This window comes from Ictidomys tridecemlineatus, chromosome 6, assembly GCF_052094955.1.
Source record: "Ictidomys tridecemlineatus isolate mIctTri1 chromosome 6, mIctTri1.hap1, whole genome shotgun sequence".
NCBI classification, from domain to species: Eukaryota; Metazoa; Chordata; class Mammalia; order Rodentia; family Sciuridae; genus Ictidomys; species Ictidomys tridecemlineatus.
The window spans coordinates 139,299,675-139,321,480 of NC_135482.1; the positions used below are offsets into that span (position 1 = coordinate 139,299,675).

Genomic DNA, 21,806 nt, shown 5'->3' on the forward strand with positions numbered 1-21,806 from the left:
ATTCTAATCCAGGTTTAATATGATGAAGTCCACAAAATTGCATTTTAACAGGTCACAGAATATTTTGGAAGTTCTCTTGAGAACATATTTTAAGAAAAGCTCAAAATTGCTGCTAAATGAAAGCATTAGTAATTTTGCTAATTTTATATAAAGTTTACAAAATACAATATGAATCAAATAAACCACAATGTCAAATTGTTTAATTAACCTTTGTCTCTTTTTCAAAGAGTAGACAAAACAAGATTGGTAATTAAACAAAGTATGCATACACACACACAAATACACACAGTCTCTCTCTCGATAATATTTTTTGGTGATTTAGATCATAACCACATTATTTTTAGACTTTTGATGAAAGGAAAGATAAGAGGAGATTAAGTATTTTACTAAAGATGTGCCAAGAGAAGAACCATTATATTCTACCAAATGTAATGAAGATCTTCATTCTTATGAACCATGCTACCTTAGCTTCCAGTTTTTATACTATTGTACAGTATATAAATAAGTTTATTTTAATTATGCATGCTGGACTACCAATTTAAAATTATCATATTTAATTGAAATAATATTTCTTTTTTTACTTAAGGCTAGTATACTTTAATGCAAGTATTAGAAAAACTTAAGGAAATGCTTAAATCTCATGATTACTCCACAATTCAATGGAATAAAATCAATACTATTAAAGGAGTCAGAAGATGGAGAATGAAAGAGATCACATATAGTGGAGCACACAAATTTATACTATTTTATTCCTTTTTAAAAAGAATTTATTCTTACAGTTTTTTTAACCAAATTGTGTATGTATTTAGAAGAGAATATGAGTGTTAATTAATAAATATAATAATCATGTTTTCCAGCAAGATTGAGTTTGTGAATTTGACAAAGGGATACCCAAATTAGGAAGCTTCAGACTCTCATTCTCTGTACCAACTTACTCAATGACCTTAATAAAATCATCTTTGCTTTTTAAAGATATATTTCTGATAATACAACACAAAGTTCTATCTTAAGGTTCTTATCACTTTTGTGATTTTAGTGTCCAAGTTATTTGTCACCTGCCTTTGATCCATAGAAATAGCTGGATCAATTCTGTGATCATGACTAGCCAATTTTCTGTAGCTCCATTTTATATCATGTTCAATGTAATAAGTTTGCCAAATTTTAAATAAAATCTATTGACAGATATTGAGTATTCACTCTGCCTATATGTGCTGTCTAGTATTGCAGTTCATTCTTACTACTTTAAGAAATGGTATAGTTACCTGTTCTTTCTTTATATGACATGAGTAAGTCATTTTTAAGGGTTACTTATGTCATAACTGACAGAGTCTAGCTCTCAATATCAAGTTTGATCAAACTCTCCTATAACTACAAGGCTGGGAACCAATATGGTATATTCTAATATTCAGCTTGGAATTAAAAGTAAGCAACATAGTCTTACTATCACAAATCTCTTGAAATAATGGGAATCACAGTTGAGAGAGACTCAATTTATCTAAATGTGCTAGTTCTAAGAAATTTTTCTATACAATCTATTGTTCCAACCCACATCTCCAGTGTCAACTTCAAATGCAGTCCAGTATACATCTGGTACTTCAGGAGCACAGAATTATTCATCAGTCCATGAATATACTTGTACCTTTGAGTACTTTTCCCCCATGGTTTTGTAAAGAAAAGGGGACATACTCTATGCATTTTTTAACCTGTTTATCACATCAGCACCACCAATCTTTACCTTCCAAGTCATTAATCTTCTTTTAGACCAAATTTAGATTTCAATTCAGAGAAGTGACTACCAACATTGAGTTTCCTCTCTTAGTTATCCCCTTTGCTCTCATAGCACTTTGATCATAGCACTGTTATCTACCCTTTTAGAATTATTGTATAATCAATATTTTAAGGCACTCACCCACTAGATTTTGACTAAATTTAGGACAGCTATTATATTTTATATACAGAGCAATTAGAATGCTTTCTAACAAAATATTCTCAAGAGTGGTTGTAATAAATAAATAAATAACAAATATTTATGTAATAGTGAAAACACCTTTTAGCCCTAAGATATAATTATTTTGTAATTGTGATAATTGTTTGTGTAATTATTTGTGATGACTTGACTTTCCTTCAATTTTGTGATTTCCAATATCTCAATCACATTCTACCAATACCATCTTTTTTTTATTAGTTGCTCAAGACAATACAATGATCTTGAAATATCATACATTTGATTCAAATAGGGTATGAATTCTCATTTTTCCATGTGTACAGATTGCAGGATCACATTGGTTATACATCTTTATCTTAAAGATTAAAAAATAAATTTCTAATTATGTGGTTATCCAGTATCAGTATCTTTTTAAATTTTATTGGAAATACCCATCACTCAGCTCTAGTTTTCTGAACACCATTATCTACTAAAACCAACTAGAGTTCCTTGAAGAAGTAGTTTTGATTATAGAATTGGAACATTATAGGTAATGTATAGCATAAGCCTCAAGCAGCTTTCTTGCTGGAAAGCAAGAAAGTGCTGAATATAAGCAAGAGAAAGAAATAGAAAAAGCATAAGAGTATGTGAAAGGGACAAAGGCATGAACCTGAGGCACAAGGACAATGATACTACAATTTGAGCATCAAAACAACTAGATTGGGACAGGATTATACTTCAAAGTATAAAATAAGTATACATGATTTTATACCATTAAAATGTGATTGAATAAAATATGTGGAAGGATGACAAATCCCTCATGCAGAAATAATTCAAACAATACATAGAGAATACTTTCATAATCAGGAAATGGAGCCTAATTGCTCCTTTTTTGAATACGGAACCAGAATTAATCCAAACTTATTCTATTCCAAAGAATAGTGTAGAAAAAATGAAAAATACTACATCTGCACAGGAAAACTTGGCAGACACTACCGTAACCAGGTGTCAAGGTTTACATCATAGGGTAAGCTATGCTGACAAGTCATGTACTACCTGACAAGTCTCTAGGAGAAGCAAACTTTACATTTGTTTTATTCACCTTTTTTCATCACTGTGACCAAACAACCTGAAAATAACAATGTAAAAGAGGAAAACTTATTTAGGCCTATGGTTTCAGGGATTTCTGTCCATAGATGGCTGACTCCACAGATCTGGGATGAAGCAAAACATCATGAGGGAAGGGCATGGTGGAGAAAAGCAACTCTAGACAGCAACAAGGAAGGAGAGAGAGAGAGAGAGAGAGAGAGAAAGAGAGAGTGCTCTAATCCTCAGAGACAAAATAGAAACCCCTGGTGTACACCCCCAATGAACTACTTGCTTCGGCCACACCCTACCTGCCCATAGTTCCCAGTTAATGCATTCATCAATTAAAGGAGTGATTAGGTTACATCTCTCATAATTTAATCATTTCTCCTCTGAATATTTTTTCTGTTGTATTAAACATGAGCTTTTGGAGGACACATCATACCCAAACCATAAGAGTCTTCCCCCCAAATTTCATAAGGCCAGGCTAATCCTGAGAAATCAACAGCTCAACCCAGTTGAGGGAAATACTATCAAACTTTGACCAGTGCTTTTAAAAATTGCCAAGGTTATGAGAAATGAAGAAATACAAAAATATTCTTCAGACTAGAAAGGACTATGTGACTAAATAAAAATGTTGTTTTCTTGTGTGAATTATGAAGATTTATCATTAACAGAAGACTTGAAATCTGAATAAATCCTGTAGTTACAAAAAAATTAATTGAGAATAATTCTCCTGATTATGTTCCTCTATATTTTTTCTTTATGCAAAAATTAAAGTAGAATAGCAAAGAACAGGGGTCATATCTATAACTACATATCAGTGATTTCTGTGTAAAATCCTCCTCATGGTAATGAAACTACAACAATATTTTATTTGTTAAGCTAAGCAATAATAATAATAAATAAAGGTATAAAGTAGTTTCATGTAAATTAAGGTTAAAAATACAAGTGAAGAGGTAATATTTTAATATACGTTTCTTCCTTTTAAAAGACAATATACACACATATATGAAAACTTTTTGGAAAATTTCCACTTTTTAAATTATTACTAAATTATTAGACTGAATATTTCTTTTGAAAATGTGTCATGAATAGTAGATTGCTAAGTGGAAAACTGTTTTTGAGTAAATTTATTTTGGGCACATAAAGATAATACAATACAGGGTTTCTTTAATACATAATTTATAATCAATATTTACTTTTTAAAAAATTCTAAGTTATATCCCCTAAAATTCCCCTAATGTTGGTGGAATGTATTATATATACTGAATTTTTTTAATATTAACAGTTAATGAACTATACAAGTGCATATACACAGTAGAGTCTCTTATTGTTATTCTACCTATTTTAAGAAATTTCTATGGCAAATTGTTCACTAAATTTTGAGCTAGCCAGTTCAATTATTTTTGTATCTCTGAATGTTCAAGATTTCTTCTCTGTATAGCCTGAGCATTGCCATCTGCACTAGGGCTACTTCTATAATATAAATACGTGCAGATATTTATAAAAGATATACTAGAGAATGATTACAATTTTTTAAAAGTGCTTGTCTACAATCCATTATATATTTTCCAAGTCAAATTATTGATTTTTATATTTTTTCGTATTTTAAAATTAATCTGTCTTCTTTTACATAATATTTTAATTTTTCCCAGGTAATATTTGTTACTTTTTTCCCAATGTTTTCCTCTCTAACAATTTTTCTATGGGTTATACAGGCTCATTTCTGCAAATACAACATAGTTCTGGAAACAGACTGAACTTTGAAATTAGAGATTCACCATGTAAGCCCTAATTCTGTCACTTAAAGCTATGTGGCTAGAGTGAGTTAATTACTTCACTAAACCTCTGGGTTTTTGTTTTGTTTTGTTTTTTGTTTGTGTTTTCATTTGCAAAGTACAAGTAACAAGCAACTCAAAATAACAGGGTTCTTTTTTAGATTTTTTGTGACATATGTATAGCAATTTCAGTCCATGTTCTTCTATATATGGGTATTATTCATTTATTGCAACATCCATTAAAAGCAACATTCTTTGATTCATGTATTTATTTACCTTTATTGCACATAATTTGGAAACTTGTTTACTATTTCTTATATCAATTTTTTAAATAGCATAAGAACTGTGACAGTTTCCAAAATTTTGTCAAAGACCCATTTTCAGATGTATAAAATTTCCCAGAGTTCCCAATTGCTATATTTTGATCTCTTTGATGGAACTTGCATCAATAATAATTGACACCCTTAAGTATAATTTAGACCAGGTGTGTTTGAGTATATACTTGGTTAATTCAAGTAGAAGAACCTAATCTGAAATACATTTTTATATCCTGTAACAAGTGTAGTGCCCTCCTCTGAGGATCCTTGATAAATGTTCATTTGGAGTGATGACCACAAGATACTGTTCAGATATCTTCATTTTCACAAACTATTTATTCTTGCATATATTCAGAAAAATATGGCACTTTTAAAATGTTCTCATAACTCTAACAACTTTCTTCATTGTTAAATAAAAAAGCAAGCTCTCTCACTGCTGTTTCTCTAAATTATTCCTAAGAATAAACAATGTCTATATAATATCTATTAATCAATCTTTATTAATATCATTCTAATAGAAAGATTAATACATGTAGTTTTCTATCAACATTCAACATCAAATCTATCTCAGTCTATTGATAAATATTCCATAAATGCACACTGCAAATACAATTGAAGTTCTTTTTCTTCAGAATCTAATTTATGAATTTATTGATAACCCCATTTGAAACAATATTAAATACAACTGAAATCATAACCGATAGGGTTGAATATTGGTAGATATAGATTTATAAGGTAACCTTTCACTTCTCAGTTGGAGGTCAAATCTGATTCCATCCATGAAATATGATATATTATTCAAATAAATTTTATCTAAAATAATTCTTTACTCATTTAAATAAATTGTGTTTTCCTTTTCTCCAGGGAATCAAGCATGTAAAAAAAATGTTAACTTTATATCAATAAAAATGTTCATTGTAAGTCAATCTATGAAAAGAAACATAAATAATATGCAATGACAGATTAATATGCAGTTAAAAGAGTCAGATTACCTTGAGCCTGCAAGTCTGGAAAATAATTAAGCAATATATAGAAACATTGTTGAGAAATTCAAAGATTCAGTTGGGTCTGTGGATTAGTAATGACATCTTTACTACTGGTTTAAGTACAGGGAGCCTAAATTCTCAGCCATCTGCTGTTTTGGATCTGATTTCCAAGAATTGCTGACATGATAGCTAACAGATTTAGAAAATACATTCGGCTTGCGTGACCCAGTGTGTGACTATATTCATACACCCCACTGCAAAGCACTTTTAGAAAAAGAAATTGGGACACTGTAATGTGTATTAGATTACCTGTGAGAAAAAATCACCGAAATAATATCCCTTCAGACAGACTTTTACTTGTTTTTAAATATAATTTCCAAAAACACAGATAATGGAATTCCAGAAATGATATTAGAGAGTTATTCTTGATGTTTTTGAAGTGTGCTGAAGAGATGACTTGTTGGTTTATAATTAATACAAAGCTAAATTTCCAGAGTCCTTCTTTCTACAGGGTATTCATTTTACTTATCTCTTTCCAAGCAGGTTTCAGTGAAAGAGCTGGAGACAATTACTGGTGCTATCTTTCATGAAAAATATAAAGAGGTTGTTTTTGGCGAAGTTTTACACAATTGATATTCAGAGACAAAACAAGTCCTTTTCATTAAGGTGAATATCCAGCCATTAGTTATCTAAAGAATGAAACAGAATATGCTACTGCATAATGGTCAGTATTTTTGCTAAGTTAAATTGAATTAAGAAAGGGATTAATAATTACTTTGAAGTAATTTGGCATCAGAGTAAGTTCTTTGTTATAAAACAACAACAGTAACAATTTAAAAAAAAAAACAGACATTCATAGCTCTGTATCTTTTCTTCATTTGTAAGAGGGCCTGACAGGACTGAATTCTTTTGAATTGGTCAGTAAATTAGCAACATAACAAAGAACCATACCCAGATAGGTTTACTGAAAACAAGTTCTCTTTTTCCCACCCTATGTCTATTAACATCTTTTTATTGCTTTATAATCTGGCAGGTTATGTTTTATTTATTTCTTGAAATATATATTTTCTTGTGTAGTCATACTAAAAGTACTCTGCTTGTCAAGGGAGTAAAAGTAACAGGGTTCTTACTAATTCTACATGAAGAGAGTATTAGGTAGGAATCAAAAAGATGTGATTTCTGATATTTGTTTTTCTCTGAAAGGAGAATTATTTCTTTCTGCAACTAGAAATAATAATAACTTTGACAATGGAATTTGTCAATAAATATTATCTATAATTTTATCATAATTTGCATTTTCTAAGAATAAAATTGAGATCTAAAGACTTTTTTAGGTACTATTTATATTAATATATTTTAAGTTTTTATATACCACTTAATATTAATCATCTCTTTATTCATTATAATACCTCTAAAGGTCTATGTCTCTCTCCCCAGTGTCCAAAGAGCTTCTAGATACAGCTTATGGACTAGTTGTCAAAGGTTTTGTGAGTGCTTAAACTTGCTGCTCCATATTGGTCTGTTCCTGTCACCTTATAAATAATAACGTATTTTGCAGCTCTATAACATTAGTACTCAAAAGGAAGACATATGTTTGGTTTTATTTTTATTTTTTTAAATGATTAATAAATATGTAAAATATTTGACCTAGAAAAAACAAATGTATATGTTTAATAAAAACAGTCTAGTTTGGCTTTTCTGTATATCAATGTGTAGGCTGTTCACTTACTATTTTCTTAAAACTCAAATATCAATGGGAAAAAAAAGGGCATCTGTTAAAATTCCGTGTGCCAAAGACATATCAACTTAGTCACACAGAAAAATATGTGGGAATCAATCTGACCAACCTAACATTTATTTATGTTTAAGAAATGTTTTTTTTTTAAATACAACATGTGTTCATCATGAGAAAAAATTTGTTAAAATTGTGGATCTAAATCTAGTTTCCCTAAGAAAGAATACGCTTTTCAATTTTGAGTATCACCATCTTAAAAATCAAATACTAAGAGATTCCAAATCAAAACTGAGTAACTCAGACCAAATTTCCCTGTCTGCATACACAACTAAATATATGACGAAATATATGAAGGCATGTTTTTTTAGACACAGGAAATTAGACAATGGAAAACAGTGACTCCAGAGAGAAGGAAAACAAACATGTGACATCCAGTAGCCCCATTTACTGCCTGAAGTAGTTCCCAACCTCAGCCTCAGTTATGAGATAAGAAATACAAATGGAGCATTGTTGATCTCCCTCAGAAAACGGAGCTTGGAGAACTTGGAGGTCAGGAGGCTAGAGGACAGAATAATAGAGGGGGGAGTGTGGAAGAGACAGGCACAGGGGGTGCCATTAGGCTAGAAATCCATAGAGGGCTTCTAGTGTCTGAACATTAGTATGAAGGAACAGTGTGAGGCAGGGGAAAGAACAGTATGGATGAAACTGAATGATAATCACATTCAAACTGGGCTAGGAATTATTGATGTTACCCATCAGCTATTTTTGAAAAACCTGATCATCATTGCCTCATTATTGAAGAAAAATTGGGTTTTGACTTTTGATTGGTAGGGACTTATGAAAGAAAATATAAAAAGAAAACTTCTCATGCCCTTTCTTAACAGTAGCCATTCCTTTTTTTTTTTTTTAAGAGAGTGAGAGAGGAGAGAGAATTTTTTTAATATTTATTTTCTAGTTCTCGGCGGACACAACATCTTTGTTGGTATGTGGTGCTCAGGATGGAACCCAGGCTGCACGCATGCCAGGCGAGCGCACTACCGCTTGAGCCACATCCCCAGCCCCCATTCTTAACATTTTTAAACCAGATTTCTTTGTGTGGGGGCTGTTTTTTACCTAGTGACATGATTAGCAACATTTTTGGCTTCTGCTGGCTAGATGTCCGAAGCAAGCTGCCCACTTTAGTTATGACAACCAAATATAGCACCAGATATTGACAAAAGTTCCTAATGGACGAGTCATCTCCAGGCGAAATCCACTGGTTAAACATTATACATTTTTAAATAAACTGCATCCAAGAACAAATCCCAGAATTATTAATAGCTATACAAAAATACTTAGCAACCATAAAAGTAAAATTTAACATTTTAAAGACCTATTGAAAGATTATATCAGCCATACAAAAGGGCAGTAAAATAGACTAATAATAGTAATAAAAAAAAAAATCAATAAGTTAAATGCAAACAAATAATAAAGTAATAGATTCACACTTCAAAATAAAAATATGTCAAAGGAGGTAAGAAAAAGTTTGAGCACATTAAGTAGATAAATAGGTGATATTTCAAAATAAGTCTACATTTGATCTTAGCCAAAATAAGCCTAAATTTAACTTGTACAGTTGCTTGAATAAACATACATTGGGTAACTATCAGGATTATATGTTACAAAAGGAAAGGTAACTGAACTTGAGGAAGAACAAGAGACAATCAAAAAGTTTTAAAAAAAGTAGAGAGAAAATGGAAAAAAGTAAAGGGAGTTATCAGTAAACTTTAAGGAATGTAAAATACAATAATTAGTGTCGAGGTAGGATGAGAAAGCAGAAAGAATAATTGAAAAGTAATATTTAAAAATTCTTTTATGTTTGATGACAACAATAAACTCACAAAACAAAGAAGTTAAATAAACTTTATGCACAAAGAAACATGAAGAAAAGTATAGCAAAGATTAAAAGCAAAGATACAGAAAAAATCTTATTGGTCTGAAAAAATACATATACATAAAAGAATATAACAAAAAAATTAAAAACTTATGAAATCAAAATTCTTCACTCAAGAGAAAGATATTCAAGAAAACCACCAAATGTGAATAAAAGAGTTTTTTTCAGGCTTACAAAAACTTCATTTTGTACACCATATCTGAATTATACAAGTATTAAATAACTTATTTTTTTTCAGAAGGATCACATCAGAATGAAATCTGAATCTACCCAAAGGAATGAACCGCATTGGAAGACAAATACCAAAGAATCTTCATTATTTTATAAATGATTATTTAAATAAAAAAATAATGTATATTTGGAATTTAAAAATGTAAAATGAAACTAAACCAAATATAAAATAAATGCTTATAAGAAGAAAATGCAAGTACTATTGATATTTTAATTTTTTATCTTCTATTTTTGGTACTAAGGATTGAACCCAAGGGTGCTTAACCACTGAGCCACATCCCCAGCCCTTTTTTTCTTTTTACTCTTTCATGTTTATTGTAGCATTATTCACAATAGCTAAATATAGCTATATATGTGTGTGTTTGTGTGTGTGTGTATATACATTTGTATATACATATGTTTGTATAGATGTATATGTAACATATACCTTGTTTTATAATTTATTTAGAAACAAGATCTTGCTGAGTTGCTTAGTGCCTCACTAAGTTGCTAAGGATGACTTTGAACTTTCAGTCCTCCTGTCTCAGCCTCCTAGGCCGCTGGGATTTCAGGGGTGCGCCATCTCACCCAGTTACTATTGATATTTTAAAATTCCACTTATAATACCATCAAAATATGGAATATTTGAAAATAAATTAGAAAAGGCTGTGTAATAACATACCTTTATCAATGTACAACTTTTCAATATACAATTTTCAATGTAGTGCTGAGAGAAGTTAGACTATAAAATAAAAATACTGCTTACCACTCAAAGACCCAGTATTTTAAGATATCAAGTTTTCAAATTTATCTATAGACTCATTCAATTCAAAAAATTCAGAAAGCATTTATTTTTGTAGATATTAAAATTTGCTTCTGAAATTTATAGAAAAATGCAAAGAGGAACCGAGAACATCCTTAATTTTAACATTTAAGCTATAGTCTTACCATACAGATAGAACACTGGCATAGAGTGGAATCTACAAATAGACCTTAACATATATATGAGAAAAGGATAATTTTAATGGTGGCCACATCAACTTTTGCTGCATACCACATAAAAAAAGGATTATAGTTTTAAAAATTGAACTTAAAACTACTCAATATCTGAAAGAAAAGAAAGAAGATCTGATTGTTTGTAGAATTTTCAAAATTTTTTCAAATACCACAAAAATAACCTGTAGAATAAAAGAAAAATACCAATTAATTAGATTCATCAAAATTAAAAACTTTTGCTCTTCAAAAGTCACAGCTAATGATGTGAAAAGTCACAGTCTGGATGGAATATTTTGGGGAAATGGCCATTTATGCATAAGCTAAATATCATTACTCATTAGAAAAATGGAATTGATAACCAAAATACCAAAGTAGAAATCTCCTAAAGTGCTGATGTAATATAAAATTAAACATCCAATTGGCAACCCAATTTGGTAGTTTCTTACAAAGTTGACTTTATGCCTACTGTATACACCAGTCATTCAATTCTTAGATTTTTTTTACCCTAATTATATGAAAGCACATATTTATACAAGAAATAAATACAAATTTTCATAGAAGCTTTGTCATATTAGCCCAAATAACTCATATGTCCATCAGTAAATGAAAGAATAGACAAATGTGAGAAATGTATACAATGAGGTACTATCCACTGTAAAGTACATATACTAGTTATATATTCTACACATGGTTAATCTTTAAATAATTATGCTGGGTAGGACTGGGCTATGACTCAGTGGTAGAGCACTTGCCTAGCACATGTGAGGCCCTGGGTTCGATCCTCAGCACCACATAAAAATAAATAAATAAAGGTATTATATTCAAATAAAACTAAATAATACATAAATATCTTTTAAAAATAATTATGCTGGGAGAAAAAAGTCAAACAAAACAAAACAAAACAAAACAAAGAGACATAATCAGTTTGTCCACAACTCTTTAATGTCTAACTTTACTGTGGTGGTATTCCACATAATTCATTGGTTGAAATTAGCAGTAAAAAAGTGTAAGTGAAATGAATCATCTTATGTATATTAAAATATATACCCATTAAGTGTTCAATGTGACCATTTGAATAAAACTTCTCCAAAGTTGTTTGGTGGAACATGAACATGTTATCATCTATGCAGTATTCAATAAAGATGTTTTATTTAGATGGGATTTTAAAGACAGTAGAATGAATTGGACATACCTTTCTTATGTTTGTATATGAATATACAACCAGTGTAACTCCACATCATGTATAACCACAAAAATGGGAAGTTATACTCCATGTATATATGATATGTCAAAATATATTTTACTATCATATATGTATAAAAAGAACAAATTAAAAATTTAAAAGATGTTTTGTTTATTAATTGAGACATTGTCTAGTTGAATTGACAAGGCAAAAGTGGAGCTAAAAAGTGATTTAAAGAGTTTGTATTTTCTTTTTAGCTTAATATTTCCTTTGGCAATCATGTGGCTTTGGCTTTAAATATATTTCATTTTAAAGAAAATGTATCATATTTATCAGTGGCATAAAATGTTTGACATACCTCATAGCTAAGAAAAACATTTTTTTTGCCTTGAATTTTTCTCTGTAAATAAGAATAAAAGGTTTGCATTATGTCATAAAGAATACCGCCATTGGCTAAATAATTGTTACAATCAGATACAACAAAAAATATTGTTCCATGGATTATTAAATATGTTTCTCTTTATTTTCTTTTGGAGTTGGGACAATGTACACAGTTTTGTTTTAAAATGTTTTTAATCTAAAAATGGTGATTTATATTTGTTGATTGATTGTATATCATCATCTGAGAAGTGTCTATTCATGTCCTTGGCCCATTTATTGATTGGATTATTGTTTTTTTTTTTTTGGTGTTTAGCTTTTTGAGTTCTTTATATACCCTAGAGATTTGTACTCTATCTGATGGGTGAGAGGTAAAAATGTTTTCCCAAGATGTAGGCTTTCTATTCACCTCACAGACTGTTTCTTTTGCTGAGAAGAAATCTTTTATTTTGAGTATATCCCATTTATTGATTCTTTTATTTATTTATTTATTTCTTACATACATGACAATAGTGGAATGCATTACATTCATAATTATCCATTCACAACACAATTTTTCATAACTCTGTATAAAGTATGTTCCAAAATCATCATTAGCGATTAAAAATGCAAATTAAAACCACTCTAAGATTTCATCTCACTCCAGTCAAAATGGCAGCTATTATGAAGACAAACAAGAATAAATGTTGGTGAGGATGTGGGGGAAAGGGTACATTCATATACTGCTGGTGGGACTGCAAATTGGTGCAACCAATATGAAAAGCAGTATGGAGATTTCTTGGAAAATTGGGAATGGAGTCCATTTGACCCAGCTACCCCTCTCCTTGGTCTATACCCAAAGGACTTAAAAACACCATACTACAGGGACACAGCCACATCACTGTTTATAGCAGCACAATTCACAATAGCTAAACTGTGGAACCAACCTAGATGCTCTTTAATAGATGACTGGAGAAAAAAATGTGGCATATATACACAATCAAATATTACTCAGCAATAAAAGAGAATCAAACCATGGCATTTGCAGGTAAATGGATGGAGTTAGAGAATATAATGCTAAGTGAAGTCAGCCAATCCCAAACAAACAAATGCTGAATGTTTTCTTTGATATAAGGAGGCTAGTTGATAGTGGAGTAGGGTGAGGGAGCATGGGAGGAATAGACAACTCTAGGTAGGGCAGAGGGGTTGGAGGGGAAGGTAGGGCGAATGGGATTAGAAATGATGATGGAATGTGATCATCATTATTATCCAAAGTACTTGTATAAAGACATGAATTGGTGTGAATATACTTTGTATACAATCAGAGATATAAAAAAATCATGATCTATATGTGTAATAAGAATTGTAATGCATTCTGCTGTCATATATAATTACAAAGTAAAAGAAATAAAAAATAAAATAAATAAAATAAAAATTGTGATTTATTTATTCTGTTTCAGAGACAGAATCTTAGTCTTTTTTCTTGAAATGTGCAGTAAGATAATGTTCAAGATGTTAAGATTCTGGAAACCAGAGCAAGAATATGATCAGAGTCTGCCTCCTAAAATCTATATGAACTTACCTACAATTATTTAACTTCTTAGGCCTTATTTTTTTCTGAAAAAATGAAATTATATGTTTCCTTCAGAGTTATTATAAGGATTAAGTTAAATATTTTATAAGTTTGGGTTCCACCAGGGCAATCAGAGACAAAGAGTCTAGAACAAGAAATTTATCAAGATAGAGATGATTTCAGGAAACACAGAGAACAAAAAAGATGATACAAAAAGGAAGGCAGCTAATAAAACTTGCACTATTTAACAAATATCACTGAGGGGTTCTGCAGCTTAATCCAGCTGTACTGAACAAGAACTTCTGAGTTTTGACACCTGAATAGAAAGGAGTCAGACTCCTAGTTGGGGGATGTTGAGCCTGTGTGTGCCCATGTGTGCATGCATGTATTCATTCTCAGGCAATTACATGACAGCTGAATTGGTTCTGGCCTGAAAAAATTCCAGTGACAAATAGATGCAGATGAAAGTCGGGTCTACATGCCACAGAAAGGGCAAGATAATACTCAAATCACCTGTTACATGTTGTCATCCCATGCTCAAATGAGTTGTAGCTCTTAGGATGCTTTCTGAGATTCTCTGGTCCTTCATCCTGGAATAGGATTTTAACAACTGGACTTGGGACTTTTTGAAGGAGACTGTGTAATTTCAAAGATAAAATAGAACACAGGTTATTGGCAAAGTTGAACAATCTATGATATTTTTATTTCATCAATATTAATACTTTATTATCAAAATATAAATTTGAAATTTTACTTCTATATACATTATGTCCTAATCAATTTAAGCTGATTAAGAATTAATTTGGTCAGACAAGCTGGTACATGGCTTTAATCCCAGTGACTAAGGCCAAAAGATTGCAAATTCAAGGAGAGACTAGGCAATGTAAGGAGATCCTTTCCCAAAACAAAAATAAAAAGGACTGGGGATAAAGCTCAGTGGTTAAAATGCCTTTGGGATCATCCCCCAGGACAAAAAAAAATGTTTTAATGGAAGATGAATATGAATACCAAACTTTTAAGGATTACATGGCAATATTTTTAGCACTGAAATTCTTGTGAGTATTGCTATGTTAACCATTGCTTTTGAACCTGACTCTAAAAGTATATAGGGCAGGGAAAGGTTCATAAAGTTTCCAACAACATTTATCTTATTAAAAGTATACCTGTTGGTGTAACCACTTCCACATTTCTCAAAATCTTTGAATTGCAAAACTGATGAAGAAAATTTCTGGATTTATTTATTTTAGCTGATAAAATATTGCTCATGTATTTTATTCTAATTAAAAACAAAAAAATATCTTATGTGGCACTGAATCTTTTATAATAAGTTTAAGTGAACCCCTTTTATTCTATTTGTGAATTTGACAAATGTAATAACCAAATACGTATTTGGTCATTTTGATCTTTTAGAATTTTAAATGAAATATTTTCTGATTTTTTTCATGGAAAAAATGTTAAGCAGAATTTTTTATTTGGAGTTTAATGATACCAATTAAATTCTTAAAAGCCATAAAACCATAGACCCAAGAAAAACCTTGGGAACTGTCTAGTACAAACACACCATTGCACAGATGAGGAAATTAAGGTCCAGAGGGGGAGCATGTCTTGGCCAAGGTTACATGGCTCATTGGCTTGTGTACTTCACTAAGTTTGAATCTGCTGATCCTATCTTTTTAAAACCTTAACTAATGTATTTGTTTCCTTCACCTTGGAAGAATTATTTAATATTTCTTCAATTTAGATGTCTTAGCTTTTATGTGATGATAATTTTATTAACACATATGTTGTATGGCACTTACTAGGTGTCAGACATTCTTCAAATTGCTTTATAAATAAGTGTTTTACAAGTGTAAAAGCTTTGCAAGTATTTACAAGTATTTAACACTTACACGAACCCCATGAAGTTGGTCCTATCATCATCACCATATAAAGAATGTGATTAGTGAGCTCTAGGTATATTTTGTGACTTAGTATTATGTAAATCACAGAGTTGGGTATCCAGCCCAGGTTGCCTGGCTCCAAAGACTGTGTACTTAAGCATTTCAATGGGCTGAATCTCATTACTCATACCAAAATCACAGTAATGTATATAAAATAAGTGGAAGCAAGAATACTCAGTACTATTATTTTAGAAACATTTAAAACAAGACCTAGACTTAACGTTCTCATATTTGAACACTGGTACCATGATTTATTAGGTGGAAAGTGCTAGTAGAGTCACAATGTTTTATTTTTTCTGATTTTAAATTTTTAAATGTAAATATGATAAGTACTTATAGTACCCATGTCATGTAATTAGTCAAGAATATGTCAAAATATAAATGGAAAAGTTTTACAAATTTAAAACACTAAGGTAATAAATAATTAATTAGCTTTTATGACAAGAGAAATAGAGTGTACGATATACAGTTGTGTAAATGGATGGTAAACTTTTGTGGGACCCAAATGTAACCTGAATTTTTAAAAATTAAAATAAAAGTTCAATTTAAAAATCCAAAGGCTGTAGAAAACGTGAAAGAAATACTGGAAAGATAAGAGGAAAAAAAATAACTTATTGTGGGAGCAAACTGTACCTCTCAGCTCAATTTCATGAGGACTTGCTATGAAGAGCAGAGTTGACTAACAATCCTACCTGCCACCTCTTTGACTGCATCTCTGCATTCATTCAAACCAGGTTATGTTTCATACAGTCTAGCTCACGACAGAGCACAGTCTGAAGACTAATACTGGCATTCCTGTATGACAGGGGTCTCCTCTAAAGAACTCTTTCTGGGACTTCCCAAGGGTCATGTAGAGATTTTTCTCAAAATTACGTTAAGTTATGTGGTCTAAGACACTTCCTACATAGTTCTTTCCTTCCACTCTTCTTTCATAGGTGGAGATCAAACTTATGGTCTGAGACTCTTCTTGAATTTTTAGCCTCCTCTCCTTTTATCCTTTATAGATTACCCCTGAATAATTGTCTAGTACTTTTAAATTAATCTTGGAAACTACTTCTTAGATGACTCAAACTAATACACTTATTATCCCACCATCCAGGGATTAAACTTAATGTATGTCTGTGGGTGCTGCTTTCTGCTTATTCTGGCTTGCAAGAGCTGATTGAATGTATTTCTTCCCAGATCTGGTGCTGTGACCTGCACAGCTGTTAATTCCAGTAACTGAACCAGGTGATAACAGGATCAAGAAAAGACAAACAGATACATAAATAGAGAAAAAGCTGAGTCCTTGTAGTTCACTAATAGTCCTAGTGGGGAAGCAGTGACCCCAAACAAGCTTGGCACATTTTTGTATGGGTTTTAACATCAAAACGTTTTATTGTGAGAAAGTTTCTTCAAGAGAAGCAGAACTGAAATTGAGGGTATAAACAGCCTAAATAAACCTATCAGCTTGTGCCCAGAATTCTCTACCTCCAGACAGGTGGCATTTGAACTCAAGGTTAAGAACTGAAAAATCCTGAGCTGGAATGGAATTTCCCTTTGAAAAGGGCATCAGCACAGCAGCTTGGCAGTCTCAAATCGACACCTTTCTGCCAAGAGTACCCGGGAGGGGTATCACCTCTGTCGTTGGGCAGCTCAAAGACCATAATTAATTCACTACTTCCAACAATCTGGTAACTTCCCAGAGGTCACATTAGTAGATTTATCGGTTTTTTAAGTTGATTTTATTATTTTTTAAATGCACAATAACAGTGGAATGCATTACAATCCTTATTACACATATAGCGCACAATTTTTCATATCTCTGTATATAAAGTATGTCCATGTCAATTTATGCCATTATACATGTACTTTTTTTGCATTACAATTCTTTTTTTATTAGTTGTTCAAAACATTACATAGCTCTTGACATATAATATTTCATACATTTGATTCAAGTGGGTTATGAACTCCCATTTTTCCCCCGTATACAGATTGCAGAATCACATCGGTTACACATCCACATTTTTACCTACTGCCATACTAGTAGTGTCTGTTGTATTCTGCTGCCTTTCCTATCCTCTACTATTCCCCCTCCCCTCCCTTCCCCTCCCCTCCCATCTTCTCTCTCTACCCCATCTACTGTAATTCATTTCTCTCCCTTGTTTTTTTCCCTTTCCCCTCACTTCCTCTTATATGTAATTTGCATTACAATTCTTAATACACAGATATACCACAATTTTCATATCTCTACTTGTATATAAAAAATAGAATATTTGCAGAGCATGAATTATTAACTGCCTGGCTTCTTAGAAAAACTATTATCCACTCCTTCTCTAAAGACAGCATGGAAATTGATTGGAAGCATGGAAATTAACTGATGAACATATGTACAAGCAAAACAGAATGTATTCATATAATATTTTTATGAACAAGCGTAAACTGGTGAGGTTAGCATAACTCCAGTGGACTATCACTGAGGAGGACCTAGATTCTCTGTATCAGCAAACAATGGAACATAATTATAATATTGCTAGTTACTGCAGCAACTCTAAGTGATAACTATTGTGCATTAAAATTGCTGGTATTCTCCATTAGTTTAACAGAATCTGCAAGACTACTGAAGTTCCAAAGTTTCAAGTCTATCTTACAAAGAAACATGACCTTGAATGCAGTTATGCTGCGATTTTACAGAAAAGCCCAGTGAAGACTAAGAGTAATTATGTGGAAAATTTGGGCAAAACCACACAGTTACTTCAATTACAAGCAATTTTCCAAATTACATTTCATGTTATAACCTGGCAATATGTGATATTTTTTAAAACAGGAAAAGCAAAATTTCTAGTGTAGAAATGCTTAAAACTTGAGTTGATTTGTAATGTATTGGTTGAAGTAAAATCTTTAAACATATTAGTATTTTTAAACAGCCATAATTAAGGGTAAGAACCAAGAAGTGGTAGTGCTAACAAGTTTGTAAATTATTTCATCCTTTCTCTTCTATAATATTGTTTCATATTTATTAGATCTCTGATAATTAGGCTATCTCTGATATTAGACTAATTAATAGACTATGTTTATCCCCAACCAGAAACAAAGCAGAAAATGCTTTATAAGAACAAGACTTTGTCTTCCCTTTTGGCTTTTTACCTTTATAGTATAGACACAAAGGGAAAAAAAAAAAAAGGCCACTGCTTGTAAAACTCCCTGGAGGCAATCCTAGAAAACATATATCTCTATATAAGTAAGGTTTTCATCATAATTTTAAATTAATAAGTTAAACTAACTCAAAAGCTTTAATCTAGACTGTGGTATTGAAGAACATGCATTAGGCATTTTCTGTTTTAATTTCAACAGTGCTTGATATAAAAAAGGTTTCCCCTTTTACATTTGTTGAAGAGTATTGAGGACCTTAATGCGCCATATTGACAGAGTAATAAAAATAGCAAATTGCATTTCAGGCCTTGTGCCAACATCATTAAACTCCCAGTCATACCCAAAACAATAACAAGGACAAAACAAAAGCTGCAGCTCTGCTTCAGCTCAACTCTGATCCCTGTTGACCTACAGTCAGTAGCCACTGCCTTGAGTTCTTTTTACATCGAACCATTGAATCAAAGCTCTATTGTATTTTGACTTTAGAGCTACATATATAAACAGCCGACCCTTCCTTTCTTCCAGGTTTGTTTGTTTGTTTGTGCATTTTTAAAGTTCTGTAAGTTGACTGTTCTGTAAGTTGACTGTTTAAATTCTACTATAATGAAAGGATTAAGTGCCCCCTCCCCTGCTCAGTCACCCAAACTCTTCCAATTTACATGTGAAGAATTTAAATGTGCCAGAATTAATACCCCTTCTATTTGAATCAGTGACCCACCAAAACACATTCTACAGTTTTAATACTGTACTTGTCCATGGCAAATTGAGCAATAGTTGGAGCCATTTGAACCATTCTACAAAAATATATCTCTGTGAGTTATCAGAATATATTAAAAAGTAAATCTTCAAAGTGGGCCATTCCATTTGAAATCAATACCTGAGGAAAAAATAACGTTTTGTGGCTGCATTTAAAGACTGCTAAAACTTTTATACGCATAGTATAAAAGAATATTTAAAGAAAGTAATCTTTTAAATTCATTTTTAAAAGAAGCTCTTAAAAAAGAGGTTTTAATATTATAGTTATTAATTCAAATTCCATCATATTATAAATTGATTGTTAATATTCATTTTTAAATAAAAAATATTAAGGGATTTTTATTCATATTTCTTCCTTTTACATAGGAAACAGTCATGATTTTTAAATTAAATGAGTAGGAATCAGAGAAGTTATTTTTAAAAGAAAAAAATGAAAAAAATCATGCCATATATACTTGGGACAAAATTTTAATCTGTTACTTTTTTTGAAAATTCCGTGTAATAGAGAATGGTTGAGTATTACTGTTCAACATTACACCATGCCATCTTCAATTGCTTTATACAATATCTCAGGAAATGGTCCAGCAGGTTTGCAGTAGCTCAAATGAGATTCATCTCCAATATCGATTCACTTATCCCATGACAGCTCTCCTATTTTGAAAGTTCTCAGATGCTTTGAAACCCTCATTTTTGTTCAGTTGACTGTGAACTTAGCTGCTAGTCCTTTCACAATTGCAATATGTGGGCAAGCTTTCACTAAATTTCTTCATGAACCATTTAAACCAACCTACATTTAAGGACCTCTGGGAACTACAAACTCAAAGTATTCAGGTACTTTTCTTCTGTTTAAATAAAACTAATTATGAAATAACTCAAACATAAAGAAAAATACAAAAATGAGAAACCATGCTTGCATTTTCTATGCTATGTGGAGTTACATGCATAATACAAAACTAGAATTCTAATTTAACATGACAGGACCATCATGTACACCAAGGCGTGTGATTACTATGTGATAAATTTGGAATGAGAAATCAGGCTTTTATGCAATCTGCACTGAAGGCTATTTCCATAGACTAGATTGTTTGAGCTTAAACTGAGTCACAAATGGAACCAAGTTACCTTAACTAGTCAGGAGATAATTATAAAATATAAGATCAAATTATAAGAAAGACAACTGAAAATTCAAAATATAGTTACTTTTTATTTAGGTAATCATGGAAAAAGAAACAAGAGAAAAATCAGAAGATGAAGGATTTAAATATAGTTTGGAGAAGCAGAAGAGGTTATCCAGGTTTTAGTTTGAATAGAGGGCAGGATAGAAGGACTAAGTAAGAGCTATTGTTTCCATAGGATTAGAATGGTTCATCTTGAACCAAAAAGTTGAAGGTTTAGTGAAATTCAGGCTTAGGAAATTACTTTTGCAGAAGTCCCAGGAAAAGAAAACAAATCCATCCAGACAGTATTTGAGACAAACCTCTGTGTAAAATGTTTAGTTGTCCAACTTAGGGAACTTAATTATAAAATTCTAGGAATTTCCTTGAAAATATTTATTAAAATTAAGTTTCTTTTTAATAGAGTAGTTGGACATATTTATAGGTATTACCAGTGTAGGATGATGTTTTCAGGGTTCTAGATAAATACAATAAGAATGATATATAAGAAATAATCCTATTGGTCAAAATAGAGTAGAGAAAAGTTAGATTTTATCAAACAGAAGTATATAAGCCTTATGAAATAGGCTTGTATTGGCTCTGCCTGACATCTATTCGCCTTGTTCACCTAAGAGCTCCACTTTTTTTCCCAAGGCCTGGTCAAAATAACCCTTGTAATTTCTGTCATAGTTCAGGTATGAGCTCAAGTCCTAATTATAGAAGGAATTAAGTGATGAGTCTCT

The 21,806-nt window shown here is 31.4% G+C and overlaps 1 long non-coding RNA gene across 1 annotated transcript in view; it reads right to left on the reverse strand.

The window, feature by feature from the left end:
• The window catches only part of LOC144365042 (uncharacterized), a 69,690-nt gene that overhangs the window by 4,505 nt on the left and 43,379 nt on the right, over positions 1-21,806 (reverse strand). The window contains exon 3 of the long non-coding RNA XR_013423328.1: positions 14,595-14,717. This is a non-coding gene — a long non-coding RNA (uncharacterized LOC144365042). The remainder of the gene's footprint in view (positions 1-14,594; positions 14,718-21,806) is intronic.